Source organism: Phyllobates terribilis, unplaced genomic scaffold (assembly GCF_046119375.1).
Source record: "Phyllobates terribilis strain yellow unplaced genomic scaffold, ASM4611937v1 Scaffold_4__5_contigs__length_816908805, whole genome shotgun sequence".
Lineage (NCBI taxonomy): Eukaryota > Metazoa > Chordata > Amphibia > Anura > Dendrobatidae > Phyllobates > Phyllobates terribilis.
Window position 1 is genome coordinate 251,044,296 of NW_027362764.1, and position 18,620 is coordinate 251,062,915.

An 18,620-nucleotide genomic window follows, 5' to 3' on the forward strand; every position below is an offset into this window, starting at 1 on the left:
CTTCTTCATTCAACCCCGAAGTGCGGGGAACCAAGCAGGAGCGCTGCGCGGGCCGTCAGAAGGTGAGAATATATATATTTTTTATTTTATTCTTTTTTTTTTAATGGTACCTGGGTCTGGATGAGAGTCCTCTCATCCACACCCGGGTACCATCCGCACATTAGACCGCATGAAAAGCGCATCAACATATACAGTGATACAGATTCCATGCGGTCTAATGCAAGTCAATGGCGGCAAAAGAGCAGCGTTTCCGCAAAATTAATTGACATGCTGCGGATTTTTGACCGCAGCGTTTACGCTGCGGAAAAATCCGCATCATGGGCACAGTACATGCGGATTTCAATTGGGGAACATTGCTTCCCTTCTACCATGCGTTTTTCATGCGTTTCCGCAACTGCAAAAACGCCGCGGAAACGCATGAAAAACGCATCGTGTGAACTCAGCCTTACACTGTTCCCATTAAAGTATTTGGCTGTTCATTGCTCCACATACCATATCTGGTGGACATGCTCAGCTATGTCACAATCTGGGACCAAGTTGTGCTCCTCCTAATAAAAACAGCTAGCTCAGTCAGTATGCCCCAGATCACCAGAAGTGTATCTTCTGGGAGTCAAACTGGTGGGTATGAGCAATTTAGCTATTAGGCTCTTTTAAACAATTATGTTATGTGAGAAACTAATTGCCCTAAGGCTGATACATTGACACAGTTTGAAAGGATGTTGCCAGTGTGGATGTCTTCCTCCTAAACTCCAGATATTTGTTATTACATTTCATTGTAAATTTCAAAACCTGGGAACTTTGAACTAGAAAGGTGTATTGGTTACGAGGCTCAGTGGTCACCTGGCAGCTCTAAAAATGGCTACCACAGACAGGCTTATAATAATCTAATCTTTTTTTTACTTATATAGCGCCAGCATATTCCGCAGCGCTTTTACAATTCAGACAATTTTCAGACATTATCAGCACTGTCCCCTTTGGGGCTCACAATCTACATTCCCTATCAGTATGTCTTTGGGGTGTGGGAGGAAACCAGAGAACCCAGAGGAAACCCACGCATACACGGAGAGAACATACAAACTCACTGCAGATGTTGTCCTTGCTGGGACTTGAACTCAGGACCCCAGCGCTGCAAGGCTGCAGTGCTAACCACTGAGCCACCGTGCTGCCCATGCAAGCTACTCAAATCGCAGATCCCAGGGCTTGCCCTGGCCTTCACTTTATAACCACTAAACAAGAATCTGCACTTACACACGGGTCCCTTGTCTGGGGCCACAGAGTCAGCTGCTGGCTGGTGGTGCAGGCTGGCAGTGGTAATGAAAGGGAAATAAGGCACTCCTGGTTGGTGCAGGTGCCCAGATAGGGTCCCAATCCCTATAAATCAATTATTAGAGAAATCCGGCACTCAGAAGTGAGTATGGTGCAAAAAGATGATCTTTTATTTTTTTTTCCACAAGACAATGTGTATACAGTACATGACGTTTCGGTCATTCATTGACCGTTCTCATACACATCTAGGTCTGACCGTAGGGATAGATGTACGAATAAGGCAGCACTTAGCGAGAGTGCGACCTCCGTCACTTCCCTGTATATTTCTGCAGTTCTGCCCGATCCAGGGCAGGTATGTTTGACTCTGAAGCACTGCTCCGTTTTAGAGAAAAACTTACTTTAAAAGCCACCAGAGATCGAGACCGCGCTGCAGTTTAGTCGGACAGGATGTTCACCAGCAGCTTGTCCCTGTTCATTGCGCTGGATTGACAGGTCTCTGCCTATGTACGCAAATAGTCCAAGACCTGTCAATCCAGGGCAGCGGGCAGGGAAAAGCCGCTCTGGGGACCTTCCTATCCGACTAGTCTCCCGTGTGGCTCAGTCCCATGTGGCTTCTTAAATATGCTTTTCTCTGAAATGCCGCAGCGTTTCAGAGTTATACATACCTAGCTTGGTTCATACAGCCAGTGCATGATACATGCTGCCCTGAATCAGGAGCAAGTATCAGCTGTCATGTTCTCTTTAAGGGCAGGTGCAGACGGCCAGATATTCTCTCATCCAAGAGAAACAGGATGATTATGCAAATGACACTCTGATCAAACTCTGAACAGAATTTGATCAGAGTGTCAGCATAGTGCGTTCCGATACTCTTGCATGAGGAGGAGATGGAGAATAAAATGTCTCCATCTTCTCCATTCTGTGAGTGCATGGATATTTGACTGCACTCAGATGTCATCTGAACACAGTCCGATTTTTCCCATGCACTCATTGACTTGCATGGCCGAGTGCGATCCGAATATCAGATCAAACGCGGACATGCAGCAATTGTTTCCTCGGACAATCTCTGTCAAAGGAAAAAAAAATCGGATATGTACATGGCCCCATAGACTTACATTGGTCCGAGTGTCATCTGATGTTTTGTCGAATCACACTCGGACAGCAAATACACTCATCTGCTCCTGCCCTAATATGTGGGCTTTGGGATTTGTAATACCAAATCTAGAGGAGTCTTTTACCAACAGGAAATGTACTATTAACTTTACCTTATCATTTCACCACAAACAGGTTAACACCAATATATCTTACTCCACTACATATCTCAAAGACCTCATTTACAGGCAAATTATAAAGCATTTTGTATCCTAGCAAGTAAAAAAACTGGGGCATTTGTCTGTTGTCTACATTTTGTTTAGCGTCTAAGAGGCTTACTGACAGATAGAACGGCTGAAAAGTGAATCTTCTAAATCTACTGAAAATCCGCCATTCATTTTACAGTTTTGTCTGGAGATCATTTCAATCAGTACAATACTTTTAAGTGAAACATACACGTGACAAAGGCTTGGTGTGTCCCGCTACTCTGTATATCTGCACAAATTGAGCAGCTGCAGAATTACACAGGTCTGGAAATGAGGTTTTGCCTTACAAATGTTCCTCACCACTGTATAATCCAGAAACGTTCCGTTATTCAAATGAACATTCAAATAGGTTCTCCAGCGGATGAAGGTGACTTTTAAATTATCCTTAGACACCTACCAAAATGAGGCTTAATTATTTTCTTCTGGTTTCTAATTGCTGGTCTCATCCAGACACACCGGAAATAGCGGAAAATGCCTACTCGCTGGCTCACTACAGCCGTTGGTTGGGCGAGCTGGCAATTCTGGACATTTTTGGTGTGTCACAATGGGAAGAGTAAGTTGAGACAAACAGGTGTCAAAATGCTTTATTTGAGTAACACCCTTGAATTTGGAATTCTTCAAAATGTAAAGTCTTCTATTGTCGCCATACACAGTGGATATAAAACGTCTACACACCCCTTTTAGGGTGGCAAGTTTTTGTTGTAAAAAAAAAGGAATCATTTCAGAACGTTTTCTACCTTTTTCTTGTTGCCCATATTCTGTACATGTCCATTAAGAAACAAACTGAAATAATTTTGAGGGTGAAAATAAAAATAACAAAACTAAAATAATGTGGTTGCATAAGTGTGAACACTCTCTTATAATTGAGGAGGTGGTTGTGTTCAGAATTAGCCAATCACATTTACACTCATGTTACACAGTAGTCAGTAGACAACTGATATAATTTCACCCCTTCCTATCAAAGCCTGTTTTCACTTTCTAGACAAGGCCACATTTTTCAATTCTGACCAGTGTCACTTTATCTGGTAATAACTCTGGAACACTTCAACGTATCCCAATAATTCTGAGATTGTTTTTTTCTCAACATAATGTATTCATAAGAGTAGTCATTATACACTGTGTGCAGAATTATTAGGCAAGTTGTATTTTAGAGGATTATTTTTATTATTGATCAACAACTATGTTCTTAATCAACCCAAAAGACTCATAAATATCCAAGCTTAATATTTTTAGAAGTTGGAGTGTTTTTTTTTTAGATTTGGCTATTTTAGGAGAATATCTGTTAGGTAACTTAATAAAAACCAAATATAATCCCATCTCACTTGTTTATTTTCACCAAGTAAACCAATATCAGTGCACAAAATTTATAAATAAACATTTCTGACATGCAAAAACAAAAAAAATTAGACTACCTCTTGAAGCTCATCAAGAGAATGCCAAGAGTGTGCAAAGCAGTCATCAAAGCAAAAGGTTTGAAGAACCTAGAATATAAGACATATTTTCAGTTGTTTCACACTTTTTTGTTAAGTATATAATTCCACATGTGTTCATTCATAGTTTTGATGCCTTCAGTGTCAATGTACAACTTTCAAAGTCATGAAAATACAGAAAAATCTTTAAATGAGAAGGTGTGTCCAAACTTTTGGTCTGTACTGTATGTGCACACAAACAGAGGATAACGCCGAGGAGTGGAGGAAGAGGGAAAACTAAAGAAGGAGAAGGAGGGTTTAAACCAGTGTTTCCCAAATCCCATCCTCACAGCCCCCCACAGGTCATGTTTTCAGGATCTCCTTAATATTGCACAGGTGAGAGAATTCCTGATGCCTTGATGATACTTCAGTCACCTGTGTAATACTAAGGAGATCCTGAAAACATGACCCGTAGGGGGCCGTGAGGATGGAGTTTGGGAAACACTGGTATAAACACAACCAAAACCACACAACAGTCTTAGGTAAATCCACCAAACACCTTCTCAAACAACAACCCACCAAGCTCCTAACCATGCTGCAGTGAAGCTAGCCCTGGCAATGATTGCTTGCCAGAGCCCAGAATATATGGGAGAGGGGAGTGGCTAACAGTAAACAGCTGCGAGCATCAAGGCAGCATGGAGTTCACAGCTAAACAGATTAACCCCTGCTAAAAGAAATCTGAACCGTTTAATACGAAGGTGACAGGCTTCTAATGAGTGCAGGAGTGGGAGGAATCAGACACTGTCATCTTCTGGCTCCTCTCTGACGCGGTAGACCCTTGACATAATGCTTCTGGAGACATGCACCCCATAAATTAAGTGAGCTCCCCTTGCTACAGTAATGCCAAACGTGGAGGCTAACTGCAGTGTAGGCTCAGAATAGAGGAAGGCCTCCCGTCGGCCTCCTGAAGCAGCAACCCTGCCTCCTGTGACCCCCTCCACCACCACCGACTCCCTGGTAAGCTACCTTTAAAATGGATTATAAGACACACCACCATTTTATTTAAAAAAAATGTTTTTCCTATTTTGCACCCCAAAATTTGGGTTGCATCTTATAGTCCGGTGCATCTATTAATCCGCAAAATATTGTATATCACACAAAATAGTTAATAAATAACATTTACCACAGGTCTACTTTTCAACACCATCATTTTTGAAACAATGTTGTTGTTTTTTTGCTAAGAAGTTAGGACGGTTAAAAGTTTATCAGCAATTTCTTATTTTTCCAACAAAATTTACAAAACCATTGTTTTTGGGACCACATCACATTTGAAGTGACTTTGAGGAGCCTTTGTGACAGAAAATACCCAAAAGTGCCACCATTTTAAAAACTGCACCCCTAAAAGTGCTCAAAACTACTTTCAAGAAGTGTATTAACCCTTCAGATGCTTCACAAGAATTAAAGCAATGTGGAAGGAAAAAAGGAAAATTTTACTTTTTGCCACAAAAATGTAGCCTTAGCCCCAAATTGTGCATTTTTAAAAAGGTAACAGGACAAAATAGACCATACAATTAATTGTGGTGGAAAATTACTGTTTGGCCTATGGCAGGGCTCGAAAGGGAAGGCGCACCATTTGACTTTTGCAGCGCAAAATTGGCTGGAATAGATAGCGGAAGCCATGTCACGTTTGCAGAGCTCCTGATGTGCTTAACCCTGGAACGCATGACCATAAAAATCTACACTTTCACATACCTGGGGCCTTTTAGGCCCGTGTGCAAATAATAAATAAATGACCAATTTCAAAATTCTAACTAAAGAAATCTTGCAGAAAATAGAAAACAATTAACAGGGCGGGCCTGCGAGGCCCCAGGTATGCTTTCTAGGGTTAAACAGTGGAACCCTCTCACAAGTGACCACATTTTGAAAACTACACCCCTCAAAGAATTTATCTAAAGGTGTGGTCAACATCTTAAACCCACAGATGCTTCACAGAATTTTATAACGTTGAGCCGTGAAGATAAAAAATCTCCTTTTTCCCATAAAAATGTTGCTTTAGGCCCAAATTTTTAATTTTCACAAGGGTAATAGGAGAAAATGGACAATACAATTTGTTGTGCAATTTCCAGAGCCTTTGCGCTATCAGTGCTATCAGTAACTTGGACACCCCCTATATTTCTGTTAACAGGTGACGGGCCCAAGTAGGAACTTTTTTTTTTGGGCTTGAGTGGAAGCTTTTATTGGTGGCATTTTGGGGTAGAGAACATTTTGAATCAGTTCACATTTATCCTGTGATCTGCGTTGACCACCTACATCACGGTTTCCATCCAAATATCTGAAACACATTATTCAGAAACCCCTGAGGGATTGTTTTGCTAATGAAGCAGGCAGAATTACTCTGGACTCCATTTGGCTTCTATTTAGCAGTTTCTGGAGTTTCAGAGGTGCACAAAACTGTGGACGACTGCGCTTTTGTTCATGCCTAAAAAGATGGACACTGCCAGATCTTAGGCCAGGCGGGGTCCACAGTGCCTCTATCTGCCTCATTATAAGGAATCTTTCACCATGGGTTCCATCTGAATCACATATTTCAGAGATTTACACAGAAACCCCAGTGTAAGCGAATAACGTAGAGCGCAGCATAAATATGAGTCAAGCCTTACTGCGATCTCTGGGAGACAGAATAAACAATTCTCCGGTCTCTGACCCGGGGCCGGAAGGTATGTATGCGTTATACATACTCCTGTCAGGGCCTGCCTAGTGGGCGTGGCACAGCTCCGTACAAGTGTATGGAAGCGAGGGGCTGCGCCCACTGGTGGTGAGTATGTATAACACATACATACCCAACAGTCCCGGGTCAGAAACCGGCGAATCCCTGCTGCGTAAAGTGCATAAGTCCATATAAAACAGAAAATGGCAAAAGTTATTTTTCTTCATAATTTATGAAAAAATATTTCATCCTGTGTATATATACACTGCAGGTGTGTTTCCCTCATCGTTGGTCAGTGTCTCTGCTCTTCTGCTCAATCTATTGAAGTGCATGTCTGCACAGGGAGCACAAACACCAAGGATCTGTCTGCAAGTCAGAAGCTTGCTCTAGCCCGTACCGCAGTCTGGATGATTTGTTCACAGTGGTGAATATGCTGCAAAGTTATTTTTGTTACTTGTATATACAGTATATACTGGATGAAATATGTTTGGATAAATTATGAAGAAAAACACCTTGATGTGCAGTTTTCTGTTTTATATGGACTATAGTCAGTTGGTGGGAGCAACTACTATGTGGATATTATATGTGTGGGACTTTAGTATTAAATAAGCCACTTTTTAAATTTTTGGGATTCATAAGTCTGCAGTCACATGGCAAGTACTGGTTGTGTACTGCATGTTACAACAATCTCCCATATTCTTCATATGTCTGGTCTATAAGGTAAGGTGACAAGACAGAAGCCTTTTCTTACAGAGGAAAACATCCAAGCTTGTTTATGTTTTGCCAAAATCTACATCAAGTCCGTTTAAAGCATGTGGTAAAACGTGGTATGGTCTGATGAGAACAAATATGAACCTTTTGGCCACAAGTCCAAAAAGTGTGTTTGGCACATAGCCAACACTGCACATTGCTAAAAGAACACTATACCCACAGTGAAGCATGGTGAAGGCAGCATTATGCTTTGGGGCTGTTCGTTTGGCAGCTGTAAATGGAGCGTTTGGTCAAGGTAGAGGGGATTATGAACAGTACGAAATATCAATCAATTTTGCAATAAAACCTTCAGCCCTCTGCTAAAAAGTGAAAGATGAAGAAGAGTTTCAGCTTTCAGAATGAAAACGACCATAAGCATACCTCCAAATCAACAAAAGAATTGCTTTGCCAAAAGAAGATCAAAGTTTGGGATTGGTACAATTGGCCCTGACTTCAAATGGTGCTTCAACAAAGTATTAGTTTAAGGGTGTGAATTTTTATGCAGTCACATTATTTTGTTTTTTTAGTTTTCCACCCGAAAAGGTTTCAGTTTATATTTCAGTTCAATCATATTTTAGTTTTTATTTTTATTTTTTCACCTGAAAGGATTTCTGTTTATTTTTCAATTGAATTGTACAGATTATGGCTGACATTAAAAGTGGAAAAAATTCTAAAATCATTCTTGGTTTGATTTTTTTACATGAAAAAACTGGCATTTTAGCAGGGGTGTGTAGACTTTTTATGTCCACTGTATTATTAATAACCTGCTCTTGAAGTACCTAACTTGCGATTTCCAACATTCAAGTAGCATAGTCCATGGACAAGTCAGTGAAACGAATGGATGTGAGGTAGTGCAAGGTATTATTGAAGTGATGTGGTCTAGGATCTTTTATTGAGTCTCTCCTCGTGAGTAGGGGCTCTTCTGTATGATGGTATCTTAAACATTTTTGATCAGATCATTTGATAGATACAGTCCTGATACACCAGTTTTAGCTATCAGATTGGTTTTGATTTATAGGACCACAACAGTTGTAGATCTAGCATATAATAAGGAAAGTAGTGTTGGCCTACAGTAATATCATTATGATCAAATTAAATATAGTGCCTTTTATTGGTATCCCCCGAGTTATATCAAAGGGAGGTTCTATTATTGGATTATTTACCTTTTATATCACTATGTTTGTGTCTTGCCATAGTTATTACCCATATATTTCTTAGCTCTAGGGCATTGTAGGGACATAAGGGATAGCCGCCGAGGAGCGAGGCCGCCACTGTCGTCACATCTAGGGTGCCAACTTCTGCTGGTAGGTAGACTCAGATTTAGGGTCACTTAGAGCCTGTCTGGGGTAATATTTGTACTTTTTAGGTTTTTTTTTTTACTTTTCTTGGGCTATACATTGCCATTCTTGTGGTGGTATTCGTGTTGTTTTGTGTGTCTTTGGAATTTGTTATTTCTTTTAAAAGAATCTAATAAAATAAATGATTTTTAAGAGTTTTGATGATTTTGCGAAAAAATAACATGAAAAACATATTGCAGCCCATTTATACGGCTTGCACTACCGTGATGCAACACTTTCTTTTTATTGTCATGACCATGGGTCTAGGAATGAACTATGCTGACCAGCCCTGTCATAAAGCAAATTTGTGATGTTATTCATTACTTGTGTCTCTTTTAGTAGTCTAAAATTAGGTTACATGGCTTTATATGAGTGCTTTGATCTTCGCTCATTACAAGCATATTCCTAGTTTATTGCAACCACTTTCATACGGCATGTATGGGAGTGACATTCATTAGTTTTATTAATGTGTTTATTTTACTCCACATTCCAGACTGTATTACTTGTGATCTCCTTAGCTTACATCGTGAAACACTAGTAGAGAAACTATTGAGTTGTAAGGACGCACAACAGGAAGCCTGACAAAGTTTCACGTTTCTGGTAACTAAGCAAAATTAACGGCATTCATGGCATGGATACATGTGTGCTTATCCAAAATCATATATATATATATATATATATATATATATATATATATAGGGCCCATTTTAGACAAAGTGGGACCCCAAGTGCTCACATATTGCACCATCTCACAGAAACATTTCAGTTGTATTTACATGCGCTGAGTTCAGGCCGTTATACCAGCGTGATCGACAATATTAAAGTCGTTCGACCCTTGTTTCCCGGCCTCTTTACACCAAAGAATGACAAAGAATGGTGTGGACAGAACGATCACTAATAAATCAGTCTTGTCCCCATACAGTATCATATTATCAGCAGCATATCTGCAGTTTTCACCGGGCGATGTGCTGCTGATAACAATGATTTTTGTTCCGGCATAAACAATCCAATCACTCGATGAATAGGCAGCATTTTGCTTGTTTAGTATGAGGCACCCCATAGTCCTCCACATAGTATAATGCACCACATAGTTCTCCATATAGTATAATGCACAACCCATATTACTACATATAGTATAATGAACCTTATAGTCCTCCATACAGTATAATGTGCCCCATAGTCCTCCATATAGTATAATGCACAACCCGTAGTCCTCCATATAGTATAATGCACCCCATACTCCTCCATATAGTGTAATGCACGCCCTATAGTCCTCCATATAGTAAAATGTACCCCCATAGTCATCCATATAGTATAATGCACCCCCATAGTCCTCCGTATAGTACAATACTCTCCCCATAGTCCTCCATATAGTATAATGCACACCCCATAATCCTCCATATTGTATAGTGCACCCCATAGTCCTCCATATTGTATAATGCGCCCCCATATTCCTCCATATAGTATAATGCACTCCCCATAGTATAATGCATCCTATAGTCCTTCATATAGTATAATACATTTCACATAGTCCTCCATACAGTATAATGCGCTCCCCATAATCCTCCATACAGGATAATGCACCCCATAATCCTCAATAGAGTATAATGCAGCCCCCATATAGAACATATGGTATAATGCACAGCACATAGTCCTTGATAGAGTATAATACAGCCCTCATATAGTATAATGCGCACCCCATAGTCCTCCGTATAGTATAATGTGCTCCCATAGTCCTCCATACAGTATAAGGAAACCCTAGTCCTCCATATAGTATAATACACTCCCCATAGTATAATGTACCCCATAGTCCTTCACATAGTATTATGCATTCCCCATAGTTAAAAAACGAGGAGAATCAAGGAGTTAAACTGGTATATAGAAATATTTATACAACCCCTGGCAAAAATTATGGAATCACTGGGCTCGGAGGATGTTCATTCAGTTGTTTAATGTTGTTGAAAAAAAGCAGATCACAGACATGGCACAAAACTAAAGTCATTTCAAATGGCAACTTTAGGGCTTTAAGAAACACTAAAAGAAATCAAGATTAAAAATGTGGTACTCAGTAAGAGTATTTTTTTCAGACCAAGCAGAGGGAAAAAATTATGGAATCACTCAATTCTGAGGAAAAAATTCTGGAATCATGAAAAACAAACTCACAAAAGAACACTCCAATACATCACTAGTATTTTGTTGCACCACCTCTGGCTTTAATAACAGCTTGCAGTCTCTGAGGCATGGACTTAATGAGTGACAAACAGTACTCTTCATCAATCTGGCTCCAACTTTCTCTGATTGCTGTTGCCAGATCAGCTTTGCAGGTTGGAGCCTTGTCATGGACCATTTTCTTCAACTTCCACCAAAGAATTTCAATTGGATTGAGATCCGGACTATTTGCAGGACATGACATTGACCTTATGTGTCTTCTTTCAAGGAATGTTTTCACAGTTTTTGCTCTATGGCAGGATGCATTATCATCTTGAAAAATGATGTCATCATCCCCAAACATCCTTTCAATTGATGGGATAAGAAAACTGTCCAAAATATCCATGTAAACTTGGGCATTTATTGAAGTTGTAATGACAGCCATCTCCCCAGTGCCTTTACCTGACATGCAGCCCGATATCATCAATGACTGTGGAAATTTGCATGTTCTCTTCATGCAGTCATCTTTATAAATCTCATTGGAACGGCACCAAACAAAAGTTCCAGCATCATCACCTTGCCCAATGCAGATTCGCGATTCATCACTGAATATGACTTTCATCCAGTCATCCACAGTCCACGATTGCTTTTCCTTAGCCCATTGTAACCTTGTTTTTTTTTCTGTTTAGGTGTTAATGATGGCTTATGTTTAGCTTTTCTGTATGTAAATCTCATTTCCTTTTGGCGGTTTCTTACAGTTCGGTCACAGACATTGACTCCAGTTTCCTCCCATTCGTTCCTCATTTGTTGTGTTGTGCATTTCCTGTTTTGGAGACATATTGCTTTAAGTATCCGGTCTTGACGCTTTGATGTCTTCCTTGGTCTACCAGTATGTTTGCCTTTAACAACCTTCCCATGTTGTTTGTATTTGGTCCAGATTTTAGACACAGCTGACTGTGAACAATCAACATCTTTTGCAACATTGCGTGATGATTTACCTTCTTTTAAGAGTTTGATAATCCTCTCCTTTGTTTCAATTGACATCTCTCATGTTGGAGCCATGATTCATGTCAGTCCACTTGGTGCAACAGCTCTCCAAGGTGTGATCACTCCTTTTTAGATGCAGACTAACGAGCAGATCTAATTTGATGCATGTGTTAGTTTTGGAAATGAAAATTTACAGGGTGATTCCATAATTTTTTCCTCAGAATTGAGTGATTCCATAATTTTTTCCCTCTGCTTGGTCTGAAAAAAATTACCCTTACTGAGTACCACATTTTTAATCTTGATTTCTTTTAGTGTTTCTTAAAGCCCTAAAGTTGCCATTTGAAATGACTTTAGTTTTGTGCCATGTCTGTGATCTGCTTTTATTCAACAACATTAAATAACTGAATGAACATCCTCCGAGCTCGGTGATTCCATAATTTTTGCCAGGGGTTGTATGTATAGCTGCAAATTAGTGGTACAAATATGCTAAAATAAGAATATAATGACAAGAGACAGTGATTGGATCCACAGCCGAAAAGCATATCCTACAAAACTCTATCCTCCTAAAGTGCAGTGCAGGTAGATGGACGTTTGGTTTGGTATAAATGCAAAAGAATACTAGTATCAATGAAGAGTGTCATCATAGTCTGTAGCACATCAACCTGACCAGGGAATGCAGGAATGTGGCAGCTGGTGGAAGCGGATAAATGATAGTCCTCAATAGAGTATAATGCAGCCCCCATATACTATAATGCAGCCCCCCCCCATTTGGTATAATGCAGCCCCCATTTAGTATAATGCAGCCCCATAGAGAATAATGCAGCCCCATAGAGAATAATGCAGCCCCATAGAGTATAATGCAGCCCCATATACTATAATGCAACCCCCATATACTATAATGCAGCCCTTATTTGGTATAATGCAGCCCCGATATGGTAAAATGTTGTCCCCAAATAGTATAATGCTGCCCCCATATAGTACAATGCAGCCCCCATATGGTATAATGCAGCCCTAATATGGTATAATGCAGCCCCCATATAGTATAAAGCAGCCCCCATATAGTATAATATGCACCCCATATAGTATAATGCAGCCCCCATATAGTACTGTATAATACACACCCCATAAAGAATAATGCAGCCCTCCATATGGTATAATAAATACCCTATAATCCTCCAGTATTATGGCCACCATGTACTCACTGATTTAAAAAAGTACATATACAATACTCACCTTCCCCCGCTGCTCCGGTCTCTGCAACGTGTCTCCTCAGCGGCTGCACTGCCCGGCACACCGTGGCATGTTGCGGTAGAATGCTATGGTAGCTATCTTGGAAGGGTGCCATGGAGCATATCACCCTCACCAGTTTCCATTCCAGGTGACTACCTGATAAGAATGCCAAGGATGCATAATTTTGTTGTCAGAGTAAAAGGGAGTACTTTGAAGAATCAGTGGTTTAACACACAATCTGATTTGCTTCTTATGTGTTTCTTTCCTCTTTGCTTCCATATGTTTTTATTGTACAATGTGATATTTAGAGGAAAAATTCCAGGTCACCCTTCCCAAATCAATCCAGATAGTAAGAAAGCCCCGAGACCACGCTACTGCCTGGCGTCCGTAGATACATGTTTAAAGAAAAAAGAGGGTCCAGCGTCTAAGTCCAAATAAAGATAAAATTGTGTTTTTATTACAAGCCCTTTTAAAATTATATACAGAGTGAAGGGGGAGACCCCCATGAAACCTACTACTTCGAACACTAAACACGTTCTTTATCCTGGTATGAAACACAAAGGTTTTATGGAGGTCTCCCTTTCACCTTATCTTTTGCAATGTATATATTTGGACTTCTTTTTTCTTCAAACGTCTTCTACAGTGTGCTCGTTCCAATAAGAACAAGGAAAATTGATGAACAGTTGTGTCCTAACTTTTGATCTCTACTGTAAATATACGAGTTCCGTATTTATGTATTTTTATGGTGTCTATTAGGAAATATACAGGGTGGGCCATTGATATGGATACACCTAAATTAAATGGGAAATGTTGGTGATATCAACTTCCTGTTTGTGGCACATTAGCATATCAGAGGAGGAATACTTTTCCAGATGGGTGGTGACCATGGTGGACATTTTGAAGTCTGCCATTTTGGATCCAACTTTATTTTGTTCAATGGGAAGAGGGTCATGTGACACATCAAACTTATTGAGAATTTCATAAGAAAAACAATGGTGTGCTTGGATTTAACGTAACTATTCTTTCATGAGTTTTTTACAAGTTTATGACTACTTATAGAATGTGTTCAAAGTGCTGCCCATTGTGTTGGATTATCAATGCAACCCTCTTCTCCCACTCTTGACACACTGATAGCAACACTGCAGAAGAAATGCTAGCACAGGCTTCCAGTATCCGTTGTTTCAGATGCTGCACATCTCGTATCTTGATGCTATGGTGTGGTATATGGGGTACAAAGATAGTGGGGCCATTCTTCATCAATGGAAACCTCAATGCCACTGGATATCTGAAATTGCTACATGATGATGTGTTGCCCTCTTTATGCACTGAAGATGGCACGTTCCCTGAGTTTTTCCAACAAGATGGTGCACCACCACATTATGGGTGTCAGGTCCGAGCATTCCTACATGAACAGTTTCCTGGAAAGCAGATTGGTCATCGTGGGCCAGTTGAATGGCCACCAAGGTCTCCCGATCTGACCCCCTTAGACTTTTATCTTTGGGGTCATCTGAAGGCAATTGTCTATTCTGTGAAGATAGGAGATGTGCAGAATCTGAAACAACGGATACTGGAAGCCTGTGCTAGCATTTCTTCTGCGGTGTTGCTATCAGTGTGTCAAGAGTGGGAGAAGAGGGTTGCATTGACAATCCAACACAATGGGCAGCACTTTGAACACATTTTATAAGTGGTCATAAACTTGTAAAAAACTCATGAAAGAATAAAGTTACATTAAAACCAAGTACACCATTGTTTTTCTTATGAAATTCTCAATAAGTTTGATGTGTCACATGACCCTCTTCCCATTGAAAAAAATAAAGTTGGATCCAAAATGGCCGACTTCAAAATGGCCACCATGGTCACCATCTATCTGGAAAAGTTTTCCCCCTCCCATATACTAATGTGCCACAAACAGGAAGTTGATATCACCAACCATTCCCATTTAATTTAGGTGTATCCATATAAATGGCCCACCCTGTATTTAAAGAGAACCTGTCACCAGTTTAAAAGTGACCAGCTTGTACTCTTATTTTATTCCTATTATTCTCGAGTATTCAGTTTTCTTTGTTTTTAAAATACACCATACGGTTCTGGAGATATTGACCTTTTTGTTTAGTTCCAATTTTTATGCTCTTTACTAAGGGGATTTTGCTCACAGGGTTATTATGCAGAGCAGCCTAAGGACATGCCCCCAAAGAATCCTGTGACACCACCTTGGTACTGACCACATAAATTAGCCCTACATGAAAAGGCCCATATCTCTGAAACCGTATGGCAGATTTTAGAAAAGAAAAAACATAACACTCAGGGGGCGGAAATAAAATAGAAGTAATAAATTACCACTTTTGACCTTATGACAGGTCCTCTTTAAGTGCATAGCATGTACTGTAAGTTTTTTCATGTACCTTCACTCCTTCTTGATCGTGCCCCTCTATACTTCCTCCAAGCCCCCTAAATGTCTGTTTGGGTGCCGCCAAAGCCTCCTGAGACCCGCTTTTTGGGAGGTTTCAGGAAATTGCAATGACAACCGAATGATCTGCCACCTCATGTGGGAGCCTGTGAGGTCTCCCCTTCTTCTAAAGGTTTCCCCTTTTTCTGGAAGCCCCTCCCCCCCAAAAAAAAATAAAAAATCTACGCGAGTTAACAAGTATGAGATAAACTTTGATTCAAAAGTAAATCATGACAAATTTTGAGTGGAGGTAAAAAAAACATTCACGTTGTCTGAAATAATATCCAAGGCAAAAAAAAATATGTAATAGGAAAAAATACCACAGGGGAATATCTGAGGACATAATGTCAGCATTAAATGAGCAGTAAAGTATATGTTTGGCCGATGCCAAAGGCATAGTGTCATGCACATTTCAACTGAATTTACAAAAAATATTTTGTCATATGAGGGATAAAAAAAATGAATCAGTGGAAAAGAAAAATAAGATTTAAAATAGCAATGAGCAGTTTGCTTATAGCTGTGAAAGTAATCTGTAATTTTAGGGTCGGGTCATATGAGTGTATTTCAAGATTCACATATGGATTGCAATGCCCGGACTGACTGCAGGTCTCCCAAACAGAACTTACACCTTTGACACCTGAGGCAGTAAGTCTAGAGATATGATCCCTATACAGACCATGACATACTCTTGTGTGAACTGGCCTAATACTGTTATAGGGGTTTACACAATCAGACTTGGACGGCGTGTTTTAAGTGTATATAGGACAGTGTGAACGTTGTGTGGGATTGTATATGCACTGTGTTCCAAATTATTATGCAAATAATATTTTCTCAGATTTTCCCAAATTACCTATATGAATTGCAGTCATTGTAATTTTCCAGTCAAATAACTATTAGAGTACAATTGAAAGGTTTTTGTACAAACTGCCTATGATAACAGTATATTTTTAAAAAAATAAAAAAATCAAACTGCACTCAAACTGCACTCAAAATCTGCATCTCTGGCTGCTATGGGCATAAAAGGGGACAAACTTATGGTGTGGCACCCATGCTCCCCTAGCCTCAACCCCATTGAGAACCTCTGGAGCATCATCAAAAGGAGTGTCTATAATGGCGGGAGGCAGTTCACATCTAAGCAACAGCTCTGGGAGGGTATTCTGTCCTCATGCAAAACAATTAAAGCAGAAACCATCCAAAACCTGACAAATTCAATGGACGAGAGAGTTCAGAAGCTCCTTTCGAACAAGGGGTCCTATGTGCAAATGTAACATCACCTAGAATAAAGTTTTGAGTTGAAAACTGTTTGATTTCAGTTTGTAATAACCTGCTAATGCTTATAATTTCAAAAATGACCATTTTTTTGTTCTTTATTAAAATTAAAAGGTTGAAAACTCTGCTGTGCATAATAATTTGGAACATGCATTTTGAGTGCAGTTTGAGTTTTTTATTTTTTAAAAAATATACTGTTATCATAGGCAGTTTGTACAAAAACCTCTCAATTGTACTCTAATAGTTATTTGACTGGAAAATTACAATGACTGCAATTCATATAGGTAATTTGGGAAAATCTGAGAAAATATTATTTGCATAATAATTTGGAACACAGTGTAGTAGTATGAATGAAGCTGGGCCGGTGATTTTATAGGTTTTATAATATTTATTTATTGTTTATAAAAAAAAAAAGTATATGTATATATTCCTGTGGTGATGGTTATTTTGTTTTTCCTCAGTAGGTCGAATCTTCTCCCCTTTCTGTTTGATTTATTTTGCTTCTATTTTCCGTGATTTGTGTCGGGTTTTGTCGTCTTGTTCTCTAGTTTTGTTCTTATGTTTAGTATCCTGTAATGTATTATTGTTGTGTCATGTAGTGTATTCTTCTATCAAATAAAAAAGACCTACACATTCAGACTTATTTATTAGCCTCCCTCCCCTAATTATTTCACTTCAGCTTTGTAATACACATTAATTACTGTTAGGAGCTCATTCTCAGTCTCATGGAGCGCAATCACATGACCCGTTTGGATCACTGGAGCTTTCCAGGCCTCCAGGGTTGCCCCTTCAATGGGACATAATCATTGACAAGTTTTGGAACACGATACAGTGCTATGTGTAAAGCACATACACAGAATAAGTAGCTATCTCCTGGGACAGTAGACAAGTTTGATTTTAACCCCTTTACAGCCCATGACCTATTAATGCGCGTCTGTGCCCTGGGCTTTAAGAGCCTGACCCGCATTAATACGTCATCGCGATCGCGCGTGCACACAGGCTGTGCGGGCGCGATCGCCGCCGGGTGTCAGCTGATTGTCACAGCTGACACCCGGTACTATGTGCAGGGAGCAGTCCCGCACCGCTCCCGGCACATTAACCCCCGCAATGCTGCGATCGAAGTCGATCGCTGTATTGCAGTGGCAAGGGGAGGTGATCTCAATACTCACCTCCTCTTCCGGCCTCCAGCGCTGTCTTCCGCGGCTTCCCGGGTATTGCCATGATGACCCGATGTCGTCATGACAACATCCGGGTCACCAGGCAGCAGGAATATTGTTTGGTCATGCGCAGTGCACGACCAAACAATCTTCTCACTGTGCAGCGCTGACTGCCTGCATGGCACAGGGATGGTGCTCCATCCCTATGCTCTGTAGGCGATCAGAATAAAAAAAGTGAAAGTCCCAGAGTGGGACAAAGTAAAAAAGTGTAAAAACTGTCAGAAAGTGAAAAAAAAATAAAAAGAAAAATTGTAAAAATATTAAAAAAAAAATAAAAAAAATAATCCACCAAAAATAAAAATATAATGTACTCATCAATAAATATTATTATGAAAAAAAAGCAAACAAACAATAAAAGTACACATATTTGGTATCACCGCGTCCGGAACGACCTGACCTATTAAACTGTCCCACTAGTTAACCCCTTCAGTGAACACGGTAAAAAATAAAAATAAAAAACGAAGCAAAAAACAATGCTTTATCATCATACTGCCAAACA

At 39.9% G+C, this 18,620-nt stretch overlaps 1 protein-coding gene across 10 annotated transcripts in view; it reads left to right on the top strand.

Moving 5' to 3' along the window:
• Positions 1–18,620, top strand: part of COA1 (cytochrome c oxidase assembly factor 1) — a 157,334-nt gene that overhangs the window by 48,178 nt on the left and 90,536 nt on the right. The window lies entirely within an intron of this gene.